Below are 12,301 nucleotides of genomic sequence, written 5' to 3' on the forward strand. Positions count from 1 at the left end.
CATCACCGACTCAATGGACATGTTTGAGTAAACTCCGGGAGTTGATGATGAACAGGGAGGCCTGGCATGCTGCAGTTCATGGTGTCACAAAGAGTTGGACATGACTGAGTGACTGAATTGAACTGAACAGGAAAAAAAGAATCATGCATATCTTCATACACTTTTCCATTTTTCTCCTGGATTACACCCAACACTCCATGAAGGAAAAAGGAAAAGGATGAAAGTTATGCAGGCAGGTTGTCACTACAGAGGAATTCGGAACTGAGAATAGTGCTCTCTGGGACGTGTTCATGGTGGGATGGTGTGCATATGTGTGCATGTGTGCATGGGTGGGTACATGTATGTGCCTGTGTCTCTGTGTTGGGAGTAGACTGTAAGATGTTCTGTGGCAAAAGGCAGTGTGGAGAAGACGTAAGAGATCAGAATAGTAAGGGAAGAGATGAAGCTCTTTAGCTGAAGGAAATGTTTCCCAGGAATTTCAGAGACCCAAAGAGATAAGAATTTTTTAAAAATTAACTCACTACAGGATTGAATGAGATATAGGAATAAAGACTGGAATATCTATTTGGCTGTTCTTTGAATATAATGCATTCTGGGGTGGAAAGGTGTGTGTTATGTTAAGCATTGCAATTATATATGTATTTCCATTTTAAATTAAGTTTTAAAAAGGAAACAATTCATTACAATATGGATTACAATAATAATATCTTGTCAAAAAATAAAATGTTACCTATGGTTCAAATGTATTAGCAGGTGTAAATATATAGTTCTATTGCAAAATAGAAGTGTGATAATGTGAACTTATTTTGAATCAATAAATTTAAGTATTATATCCATTATTATTTTCTTGCAGGGTTTCTTTGAATATTCAGGATTAGCTGTTTCTTTTCTGATTTCTTTACGTGTGATATATATGCACTAGAAATGAAATTCAGAAAATTCGAATTTTCTACATTCAACTCTGAGTTTTCTTTCTGATAAAAGAATCATGTAAATTGATTCTAAATTTTGTATTTAATGCTTCCTTTTTATTTAAAAGTAGATGTACTAAATGTAAAGTTTAATATACACTTACAAATGTCTTTTTCTCATCAATAACCCCAAATTTTTGAGAATAATAAAACAAAATTTATCTCATTTGTAATACATTTTAAAGTGATTTTATTGCTGTAGTTATTAATTCACAAATGGCACATACAATTATGAATACAGGAGAAAAAAGGTTGAAATACTCCTACCAGAGGGGTAGCTAATTGCTAAGACATTCTGTTGATAAAATATGAATAATAAATAAAAAGTTGATAAGGAATATAATACAAGGAATATAGAGTTTATTCATAACCGCTAACAACTCAAACCCAGTACTGTCTGCTTTGGATGCCACTTCCACCCATAAAACACGAAGAGACACAGAGAACATAAAGCAGAAGAGTCATTTCTGTCACTCAGCTTTCTGTGGGGAGATAAGGCATATTCGGATCCAACTACGGTATCTGTGTTGTTGTTGCTTGGTGGCTAAGTCGTGTCCGACTCCTTTGCAAGCCCGTGGCAGTAGCCTGCCAGGCTCCCCTGTCCATGTGATCTGCTAGGCAAGAGTACTGGAGAGGGTCGCCATTCCCTTCTCCAGGGGATCTTCCCCACCCACGGATTGCACCCGCGTCTCCTGCATTGGCAGTTGGGTTCTGTACCACTGAGTCACTGGGAAAGACCAACTATGGTATAGAGTAATCTTAGTATAATCAGAGGTGGGATAAATTACTTTTCTCCAGTACAGATAAGCTATATTTGAGTTGGATCTTAACAATAAGTAGGATTTGAATTTGCAGTGTTGGTAAAGTAGGACTTTCTGGGTGCAGTTAAGACCCATGAGCAATAACACCAGAACAAAAAGGAAGAAGAAAGCTGTGGCAAATGAAGTGAAGAATTAAACTTGATTGAAGTGTTTGAACAGAAGTAGTTTGAGATAATGTATAGTAAGGGTAATGTGGTAATGATGCAGGGAAAATGGTTATAAAATGAGATAAGCAGGTAATAAAATCCTTAGCTATCTAGATGCTTAACTGAGTTGATCTGTTGTTTAATACAGTCACTTATTCATTCAAGCATTTCTTGACTGCCTACTATGTGCTGAATCATTGTGTACCCCTTGTGCAGAAATCAGTTTCTGAACTTTATTCCCAAAATTATTTAGAATTTAGAAAGTTAACTAGGATGTAAACTAAGTTAACAAGTTAACCAAATTAACCAAGAAGTAAACAAAGATAAGAAGTCAAGGCTTCTTGCTGCCTTTCATCTTCCCTGATAGAACAATCAGAGGCTGCACAGAGATCATCTGTGAGTGCTCTCATTTACAGAAAAGCAACACGGGGACATCCCTGGTCATCCAGTGGTTAAGAATCCGCCTTCCAGTGCAGGGACGCAGATTTGATCCCTGGTCTGGGAACTAAGATCCTGCAGGCCCGAGGAACAAGTAAGCCCAGGCACTGCAACTAGTGAGAAGCCCATGCACCTCAATGAGGACCTGATGCAATGAAACAAAGAAAGAAAGAATGAAAAAAATACATTGAGTAAAAAATAACCATTAAAAAGAAAAGAAAAGAAAAGCAACACAATGTGACCAAGGCCGCATGTGCCTACCTGGCTGACTTGGGACTCTTTCTGTGTGCGGAGAGGCTGTCTAGCATGTGGCTTCAGGGCAAGAGTTCTGGATGCAAGTCTGGCTTGGTGTCCTCACTGTCACTAGCTAGCTGTGTAGCCTTGGGCATATCACTTCATCTGTGATTATGCTTCCTCCGTGTCACAGTTTCTTCATCTGTAATACAATAAAGTGCTTGCTTAGACCAGCCTGGTAAAGGGCAAGTACTTAAACATCAGTTATCAAAGTTATAACATATTTGACCTAAATAACAAGGGATGACTCTCTGGAGAGTCTTGGGCATTTTATTTTTAAGTCTGTGATATCTCTCAGGGCCCAGGGAATGGAGCTCAAGGCCTTGCTTCCTTCTGTTCAAGACCATTGTCAGAGAGCTGAGAGCTGTCTTTTCAGTTGCTCAGCTGTGTCCAACTCTTTGCAACCCCATGAACTGCAGCATGCCAGGCTTCCTTATCCTTTGCTATCTCCCTGAGTTCGCTCAAACTCACGCCCATTGAGTCATTGATGCCATCCAACCATCTCATCCTGGAGAAGGCAATAGCACCCCACTCCAGTTCTCTTGCCTGGAAAATCCCATGGACGGAGGAGCCTGGTAGGCTGCAGTCCACAGGGTCGCTAAGAGTCGGGCACGACTGAGCGACTTCACTTTCGCTTTTCACTTTCATGCATTGGAGAAGGAAATGGCAACCCACTCCAGTGTTCTTGCCTGGAGAATCCCAGAGATAGAGGAGCATAGTAGGCTGCCGTCTGTGGGGTCGCACAGAGTCGGACACGACTGAAGCGACATAGCAGCAGCAGTAGCAGCAGCAGCAACCATCTCATCCTCTGGCACTGCAGCTAGAGAGAAGCCCATCACCCCCTTCTTCTTCTGCCCCTAATCTTTCTCAGCATCAGGGTCTTTTCCAATGAGTCAGCTCTTTGCATCAGGTAACCCAAGTATTGGAGCTTCAGCTTCAGCATCAGTCCTTCCAATGAATATTCAGAACTGATTTCCTTTAGGATTGACTAGTTTGATATCCTTGCAGTCCAAGGGGCTCTCAAGAGTCTTCTCCAGCACCACACTTCAAAAGCATCAATTCTTTGGTTCTCAGCCTTCTTTATGGTCCAACTCTCATATCCATACATGACTTCTGGAAAAACCAAAACTTGACTATACAGAACTTGGTTGGCAAAATGATGTCTCTGCTTTTTAATACACAGTCTAGGTTTGTCATAGCTGTTCTTCCAAGGAGCAAACATCTTTTAATTTTGTGGCTGCAGTCACCATTCCCAGTGATTTTGGAGCCCAAGAAAATGAAATCTGATACTGTTTCTACATTTTTCCCATGAAGTAATGGGGACCAGATGCCATGATATTCATTTTTTGAATGTTGAATTTTAAGCCAGCTTTTTCACTCTCTTTCACATTCATCAAGAGGCTCTTTCGTTCCTCTTCACTTTCTGGCATTAAAGTGATATCATCTGTATATCTGAAGTTGTTGATATTTCTCCCAGAAATCTTGATTCCAGCTTGTGATTCATCTAGGCTGACATTTTGCATGATGTACTCTGCATATAAGTTAAATAAGCAGGGTGACAATATACAGCCTTGACATACTCCTTTTCCTATTTGGAACCAGTCTCTAGTTCCATGTCCAGTTCTAACTGTTGCTTCCTGACCTGCATACAGGTTTCTCAGGAGGCAAGTCAGGTGGTCTGGTATACCCATCTCATCAAGAATATGCCACAGTTATTATGATTCACACAGGCTTTATCATAGTCAATGAAACAGAAGTAGATGTCTTCCTGGAATTCCCTTGACTTTTCTGTGATCCAACGGATGTTGGCAGTTTGATCTCTGGTTCCTCTGCCTTTTCTAAATCCAGCTTGAACATCTGGAAGTTCTTGGTTCACATAGCACTGAAGCCTAACTTGAAGGATTATGAGCATAATCTTGCTGGCATGTGAGACGAGTGCAATTGTATGGTAATTTGAACATGTTTTGACATTACCTTTCTTTGGGATTGGAATGAAAACTGACCTTTTCCAGTCCTGTGGCCACTGCTGAGTTTTCCAAATTTGCTGGCATAATAAGGGCAGCACTTTTAGGATTTGAAACAGCTCAGCCGAAATTCCGTCACCTCCACTAGCTTTATTCACAGCAATGCTTGTTAAGGCCCACTTGAGTTCACACTCCAGGATGTCTAGCTCTAGGTAAGTGACCACACCATCATGATTATCCAGGTCATTAACCAGATAAGAGCTGTCTTACCTCTGCCTTTTCTGTTTGTTTTATGCCACATCTATTTCCATTTAGTCTGGACATCCAGGTTGGGTAAGTAGATGCTTAAATATTTGAAAATACATATCTAATCCAAGTCTGATTCCTTTATTGTACTTTATCATAAACATAGTACTAATTAGGATTGTAAGGAAACATCAGTATTTTCAAGAAGAAAATCAATTGATCAGTTCCAGTTTCAAATTATCTTCACAGAATTTAACATTTCAGATCCAGTGCTCATCTTTTTTTGACTCAAATTCCCAGTCACATTATTAGCTAAGAATCCAAATACTGAATATTCTGTCACCCACCCCTTCTTTTTTAAAAAAATAAAATGTTTTTTTAGAGCAGTTTTAAATGAACAAAATTGAATGGAAAATGTTTAGGGTTCCCATTTACCCTCTCACCCCTTCACCCCTCTGTGTTTTCTCTCCTTTCTTTATGTATCAGTTATGCAACTTTGGACACGACTGAGTGACTGAACTGAACTGAGTTATACAACTTTTAGAATTTTTTTTTGGTGATTGCTCTAAACGTTATAGTACGTATTTAAAATCAGTCCAAGTCCATATGGGAAGGGGGAGTGGGGCATTGGTGTTTAACGGAGACAGAGTTTCAGTTTAGGAAGGTGAAAATTAGGCAGATGGATAATGGTGAGAACTGCACAAGAATATGAATGTACTTAGTGCCACTGAACTGTGCGGTTAAATATAATTAAAATAGTATGTTTTATATTATGTGACTTTTACTACAATGAAAAAAAATGTTATACCACCTCACAGGCAGTACAACTATCTTATAATAACCAAATATCTCCCATTCTCCCCCTTCCATCCTTTTTACCTTTGCAGTCATTCATTACAGTTACACATAAGCATATAGGTATACATACATTCTTAATCAGATACCTTGTTACCATTATTTTGTGTACAAATTATTATCTGTTAGATTAATTAAGAATAAGAAAATTAAAGTTTTTATTTTACCTTCACTTATTCATTCCCTGATGCTCTTTCTTTCTGTATGTAGACCCAAGTTTCTTACCTATGTCATTTTCCCTCTCTCTGAAGAACTTTCAGCATTTTTTTTGAAAGGCAGGTTTACCGGCTACAAATTTCCTCTAAAGTCTTTATTTCTTTTTCACATTTGAAGGATAATTTTGCAGGCTACAGAATTCTAGGCTTTTTCTTTTTAAATGTTCTAAATATATCACATGAACTCTTCTTGAGTGCATGATTCCTGAGGAGACATCAGGAGCACTTCTTTGCTTCTTTAAAAGTAGAATTCTTTTCTTCTGTTTTCTTTCCAAATTTTTGCCTTTATCTTTGATATTCTAAAGCTTGACTACTACATATTTAGAGTAGGTTTGTTTGTTTGTTTTCATTTATCTCGCATGGTGTTCGCTGAGCTTCCTGGTTATATAATTTTGTGTTTGACATTAATTTGGAAAAATCGTCAATCATTGTTGCTTCAAACATTGCTTATGTTTCTTCCTCGGTTTCTGCTTCCTCTGGTGTTCCCACTACATGTGTGTTACACCTTTTGTAGTTGTCCCACAGCTTTGGGACACTCTGTTATTGTTTTGTTTTGTTTTTTTTTGTCTTTTCTTTGTTCATTTTGGGGCAACTTTCTGTTGTCATATCGTCAGACCCAGAGATTCATTCCTCAGCTATGTCACGACCTACTCAGCTCATCAAAGGCACTCTTCAATTCTGTTATAATGTTCTTGATCTCTAGCATTACTTTAAAATTCTTTCTTAGAATGTCCATCTCTCTGCTTATATTATCCATCTGTTGTATGTTGTCTGTTTTTTCCGTTCAAACCCTTAGCATATTAATCATTGTTTTTTAAAAATTTCTGGTCTGATGATGCCAACATTTCTACTGTATCTGACTCTGGTTCTGATACTTGTTTAGTCTCTTTAAACTGTGTTCTTTGTCTTTTAAAATACTTCATGTTTGTTTGTTTGTTTGCAGGTGGGCAAGATGTAGGTGGGCAAAAGATCTGCAGTAATACAGCTCTATGCTGTAACACTAGTGTGTGGGGGAGGGGAAATGTTCTCTAGCCCTGTGACTAGATCTCAGTCTTTTGCATAATCCAATACCCCTGGACTTCGAACTTTGTCAGTGCTTCCCTGTCCCATCAACTCTTAGGTGGAGCAGGATGGGTAGAGGGAGCTAGGTTGGATAGTTCTGTTTCTGCCAGGTAGGTTAGGTTTTGATAAAATCCCATCACATTGCATGCCTGCCCCATCACTCAGTCGTGTTCAACTCTGCAAACCCATGGACTATAGCCTGCTAGGCTTCTCTGTCCATGGGATTCTCTAGGCAAGAATGCTGGAGTGGGTTGCCATTTCCTCCCCCAGCGGATCTTCTTGACCCAGGGATCCATCCAACTGACATCTCTTGTGTCTCCTGCATTGGAAGGCAGGTTCTTTACTGGTATGCTATGCTAAGTCGCTTCAGTCGTGTCCGACTCTGTGCGACCCCACAGACGGCAGCCCACTAGGCTCCTCTGTCCCTGGGATTCTCCAGGCAAGAACACTGGAGTGGGTTGCCACTTCCTTCTCCAATGCATGAAAGTGAAAAGTGAAAGTGAAGTCGCTCAGTTGTGCCTGACTCTTAGCGACCCCATGGCCTGCAGCCTACCAGGCTTCTCCGTCCATGGGATTTTCCAGGCAAGAGTACTGGAATGGGGTGCCATGCCACCTGGAAAGCCACCCCTTCCCCCAACCAGGTTAAGCTCTGGTATAAATAGTTTCTCTGAAGAGCAGGTCTGATTAAGAAGAACAGAATATTCTGACATATTTCCAAATAGTTCCTTTTTTCTTTAATTTTCCAGAAGTACGAGGGGATTTTTCTAAAATATTCACTGTGACAACTTGATAGAGCTCCAAGAAGTAAAATTATCTATGATTTTCTATAGCTTGAAAATGATATATGCCTGGCCTAGGTATAGTGTTCCTTTTTTTTCTTGCACTTGTCCACCTTGGTGTTTGCACAAAAAGTGTGGGACTCCCCTGTGGCTTGTTTCTCTGGGAATTTTTAACCCTCAGAATTGTCTGCACTGAACCTCCAGCAATTTGTCAATTACAGCTCAGGTTTTCCCACCCAGGCACTGGTACCATGGAGGTTTCTGTTTGTGGATATCTGTTCCAGTAAGGTGTGATTCTCTGTCTCCATTCGTCTCTCCAGTTTTAGGGGCAGTGGTTTCTCCTGTGACCTGACTTAGTTCACATATCTAAGAAGACATGTTGACTTTTCAGTTCATTCAGCTTTTGACTTGTTAGGATGGAATAGTGACTGCTAAGCTCTTGACATGTTGGACCAGAAACCAGAAGTCAACCCGTCCTCCACTAAATACTCACACTGATCCACAGCATCTGTGGAGCCCCATAAGTTTTGATTACTGATGGCTTAGTGTAGATCTTTCCGGTTTACAATATTTAGGTCATCGGGAACATTTTGTGTGTGTGTGTGTGTGTGTGTGTGTGTGTGTGTGAAGTTCTAGTACATCTAGTTCTCACTTTGTCCAGTAAATTTCAACAGTAATACCCTGCTTGTTGGCCTCTGAGGCAGCAGAGGTTTCATTGTGGAGTATGAGTCTGCCTTGCCTGTCCCTCCCGATAAACAATTGCTCACTGTGGCTCTGGGGCCCCCACCCAAGGTAAATGACTCAGTTGCAATTTTAAAAATATCATAAGCAAGCACAGAATATTTGTCAAGGAAACGGGACAATAAAGCCTCCTTTAACCAAGTTATGTCTAGCTGAATTACTATGGCGTTGAAAGGCATTGAGCAGAATCCTAAGAGCAATAAAAGAAGCTTTGTCATAACCATTAGTAATACTGTTCAATGTTGAGCATTTTCTTTTATTGCCTCTTTTCATTCTCTTTTTTGACAGATTTTGTCCCAGCACTGGTTATCCTGTGTGATCTTTTATTCCAGACATTTATTTTGTCTCATCCCAATGTGTCCCCTGATAAGCTGTATAAGCTCTGATAAGAACTTGGAAAAGTCTGGATTTCAGTGTTCACCACCAAATTTTGAAATCATAGAATCCCTGACATTTCTTCCTTCTAGTTCAAAAGCATTTAATAAACTATGGATTATTGAGCAAGTGACCCATTTGGAGTGGTGTTGGGCAGAGAAAGCAACTGAGAAGGCTTGGACCTAGAGTACTATCTCTCACCTTTCTTCCACTGTCCCCCTTCTCTAGCAAGTTTCTGCTGTGGCTTCCAGACTTGGTTCTAATTTCATCTGCCCTGAGAGAATGTTCCTAACTTTTCATGTAGTGATTCCTCTTTCCTGTCCCCCAAGTCTCTGATATGACTTAATAGAAACATTCTATGGCTCTGAAGTTTACCTGTGTGGCTGCTGCTTCTCCCCATTCTCACCTCATGCACCATTAGTGCACAAGAATAGGAGCCATATTTTACTCACCTTCAAGTGAACAGAGCTCATCCACCCTCTATGTGCTCAGTCGCTAAGTCACATTTGACTTTTTGTGACCCCACGGATTGTAGTCCACAAGGCTCCTCTGACCATGTGATTTCCTAAGCAAAATACTGGAGTGGGTATTCCTAGGCAAAACACATGGAGTGGAGCCATGCCTTCCTCCAAGGGATCTTCCTGACCTAGGGATGAAATCTGCATCTCCTGTGTTTCCTGTGTTGGCAGGCGGATTCTCTACTACTGAGCTACCTGGGAACTCCACCCACCCTCTAATACATGCCATTTATTTATTTCAGATAATTTTGGTAGTAGATGAAAATCTTGTGTTTTATCAATGCTATGTATGTTCCAAACAAGCCTACAAGTGTACTCAGCAAGCATGTGTGGGTACCTTCTTTTTGTGTTTGCTTCAGTTCTGGGTGCACAGCAAGGGATCAGTAAGTATCAGTTCTGGGTGTACAGCAAGTGGTCAGTAAGTAGATGTTATAAATCTCTGAATTGGAAGAGGACAGAGGATGGTATTCTTGATGGGTCCTTTCTTAAGAATCTCCCTTTTTAATCAGCATTTAAAAGCAGTAACTTAGTTGCATGTCATTCATATCAAGTAGAAGTTTAAACTAAATGGTTTAATCTGTGACTTTAGGCAACTAAAACTAGATTCACAGTCATTCACTCACTGAGTTTATGTGCCAGTTTATCTAGCATTAAAGAGTACATTTTAAACAGTGCAAGGTCTTATGGCTGTTTTTAAAAATACTCTTTTCTAACAGGGCTGAATCAAGGGCCTAGGGAACTGATGTGAGTAGGCAATTCCTTTGCAGCTCAGAGGGCAAAATGCAGATGAGAACAGGAAAGCTCTCAATGTTGGGCTTCCCCGGTGGCTCATTAGTAAAGAATTTGCCTGCCAGTGCAGGAGACTTGGGTTCGATCCCTGGGTCAGAAAGATCCCTTGGAGAAGGAAATGGTAACCCACTCCAGTCCATGGACAGGGGAGACTGGTGGGCTACAGTCCATGGGGTCACAAGGAGTTGGACATGCCTTAGCGACTAAACAGCTCTCAGTGTCGATGTACTTTCTCCAACCCAAGCTCTCCACCACAGCACTCTCATTGTGACTTGACTAACAGAAGGAGAAATTTGCCAACATTCTCTTGTGGACTTTCATTGGCAGTAGGTCCATCTGAGGGCCAGATGAGACCAGAGGTGGGTCTCTGAGTTCCTGATTATTGAGATAAGAAAGGTAGTTGAGGATTTGATAAATTGTTGGGTGAATTCATTTAGGCTGACACAAAGTTTTCTCTACCTAAAAAAAAGAGAAGAAGGATTTTTAATTGAGTTGTTGAGATAATTGTTTAAGTGTGTGTGGCTCTGTGGGCAGCTTTGGAGTTTTTCCTTCTTGCTATTTGTTGATGATATGGTCAGTAGATCTCGTGGAAGACCTCAACACCTGACCAACAGTCATCTTCTCCACCCTCAGTCTTGACGTCATTCCGGGTGACTCAACATGACAACCTCGCCTCATGTTTCCATGCCTGCCTCACTTTCAAGAAAATCATTCAGGCCCTACTCCATGACCACACCCTGGACCTGTCACATTGATCTTGCTGCCATTCAAAACATCACACCCATTCTTTTTGAAATAAGTAAATATTATTTTAATTTAAAGATAGCAAGGTGGAAGAGTGATACACAAAACATAAATGTCAATGCTACAGAATAAACCAATAAAAATAGTTGGGACAGTCCCTGGCAGTCCAGTGTTTAAGACTCTGAACTTCCAAGGCAGAGGGTGAAGGTTCGATTCCTGGTTGGGAAACTAAGATCCCACAAGCCACAGGGCCAAAAATGAATAAATAAATAAAATTTTTAAAAAGCCTATAAAAATGCTTAAACTTTGGATAGAGTTGCCTGTAATGAGTTTGCAGTACTATCACAGTCATTTTCAACCTGCGTTCCTCCTCCTCTCCTTCTCCCTCCCCAACCCCTCATTGATCCCAACACACCAGTTCTTTGACTTTTGTGTATCTTCATTTAGAGCCCTTTGTCCTTTTCCCCATTAGGTCCCACTTCTCTTCACTTAGCTCCTTACCCACACCATCATTTCATCCCTTTGCTTGCCAGTACCATGAAGAGTCTTATTCTATTGTTTCCCTTACCACACCGGATGGGAGTGGTAACCTTACTAAAGCTAATTGCTTCCCCCTCTACTTTTGCATTCAACTCATTGGCATTTCAAGAGGAAAGTCACCCAGTAGCCAGAATTGGTCCACGGCAGCTTTGTGTCTCTAATCTTGATGGGCATCTGTATCTCCCTGATATGTACTATGTTTACATATATGTTATACTATGTTGTATATTATATTTTTCCTGGTCAACACACTCCTAGTCTATGTGGTGTTTCAGACAACAGCTATATCTCTCAAAGGGACAAACCTTCCCTCCCCAGCTCCCCTTCACCTTCAGCCTCTGATCTTCTGTTTCACAGAGAAAACAAATATGTAGTTAAACAGTAATTTCTTCAGTTTGCTTTTATAGATCCCTACCTTTTCCTTCTCTCCCCTGTTAAAACGAAAGAGATCCTCTTCCTTATGCTTAGGGAGTCAACGTAAAAAAAAAAATTATTGAGGTATAGTGGATTTGTAATGTTATGTTAGCTTCTTCTGTACAGTAAAGTGAGTCAGTTTTACATATACCCATTCTTTTGTAGATTTTTTCCCCATATGGGTCATTACCAAGTACTTAGTAGAGTTCCCTGTGCTATATAGTAGCAGACTTCCCTGGTAGCTCAGCTGGTAAAGAATCTGCCTGCAATGCAGGAGATCCTGATTCAATCCCTGGGTTGCAAAGTACCCCTGGAGAAGGGATAGGTTACCCACTCCCATATTTGTGGACTTCCCATTTGGCTCAGACAGGAAAGAATCTGCCTGCAAT

Source organism: Ovis canadensis, chromosome 10 (assembly GCF_042477335.2).
Source record: "Ovis canadensis isolate MfBH-ARS-UI-01 breed Bighorn chromosome 10, ARS-UI_OviCan_v2, whole genome shotgun sequence".
NCBI classification, from domain to species: domain Eukaryota; kingdom Metazoa; phylum Chordata; class Mammalia; order Artiodactyla; family Bovidae; genus Ovis; species Ovis canadensis.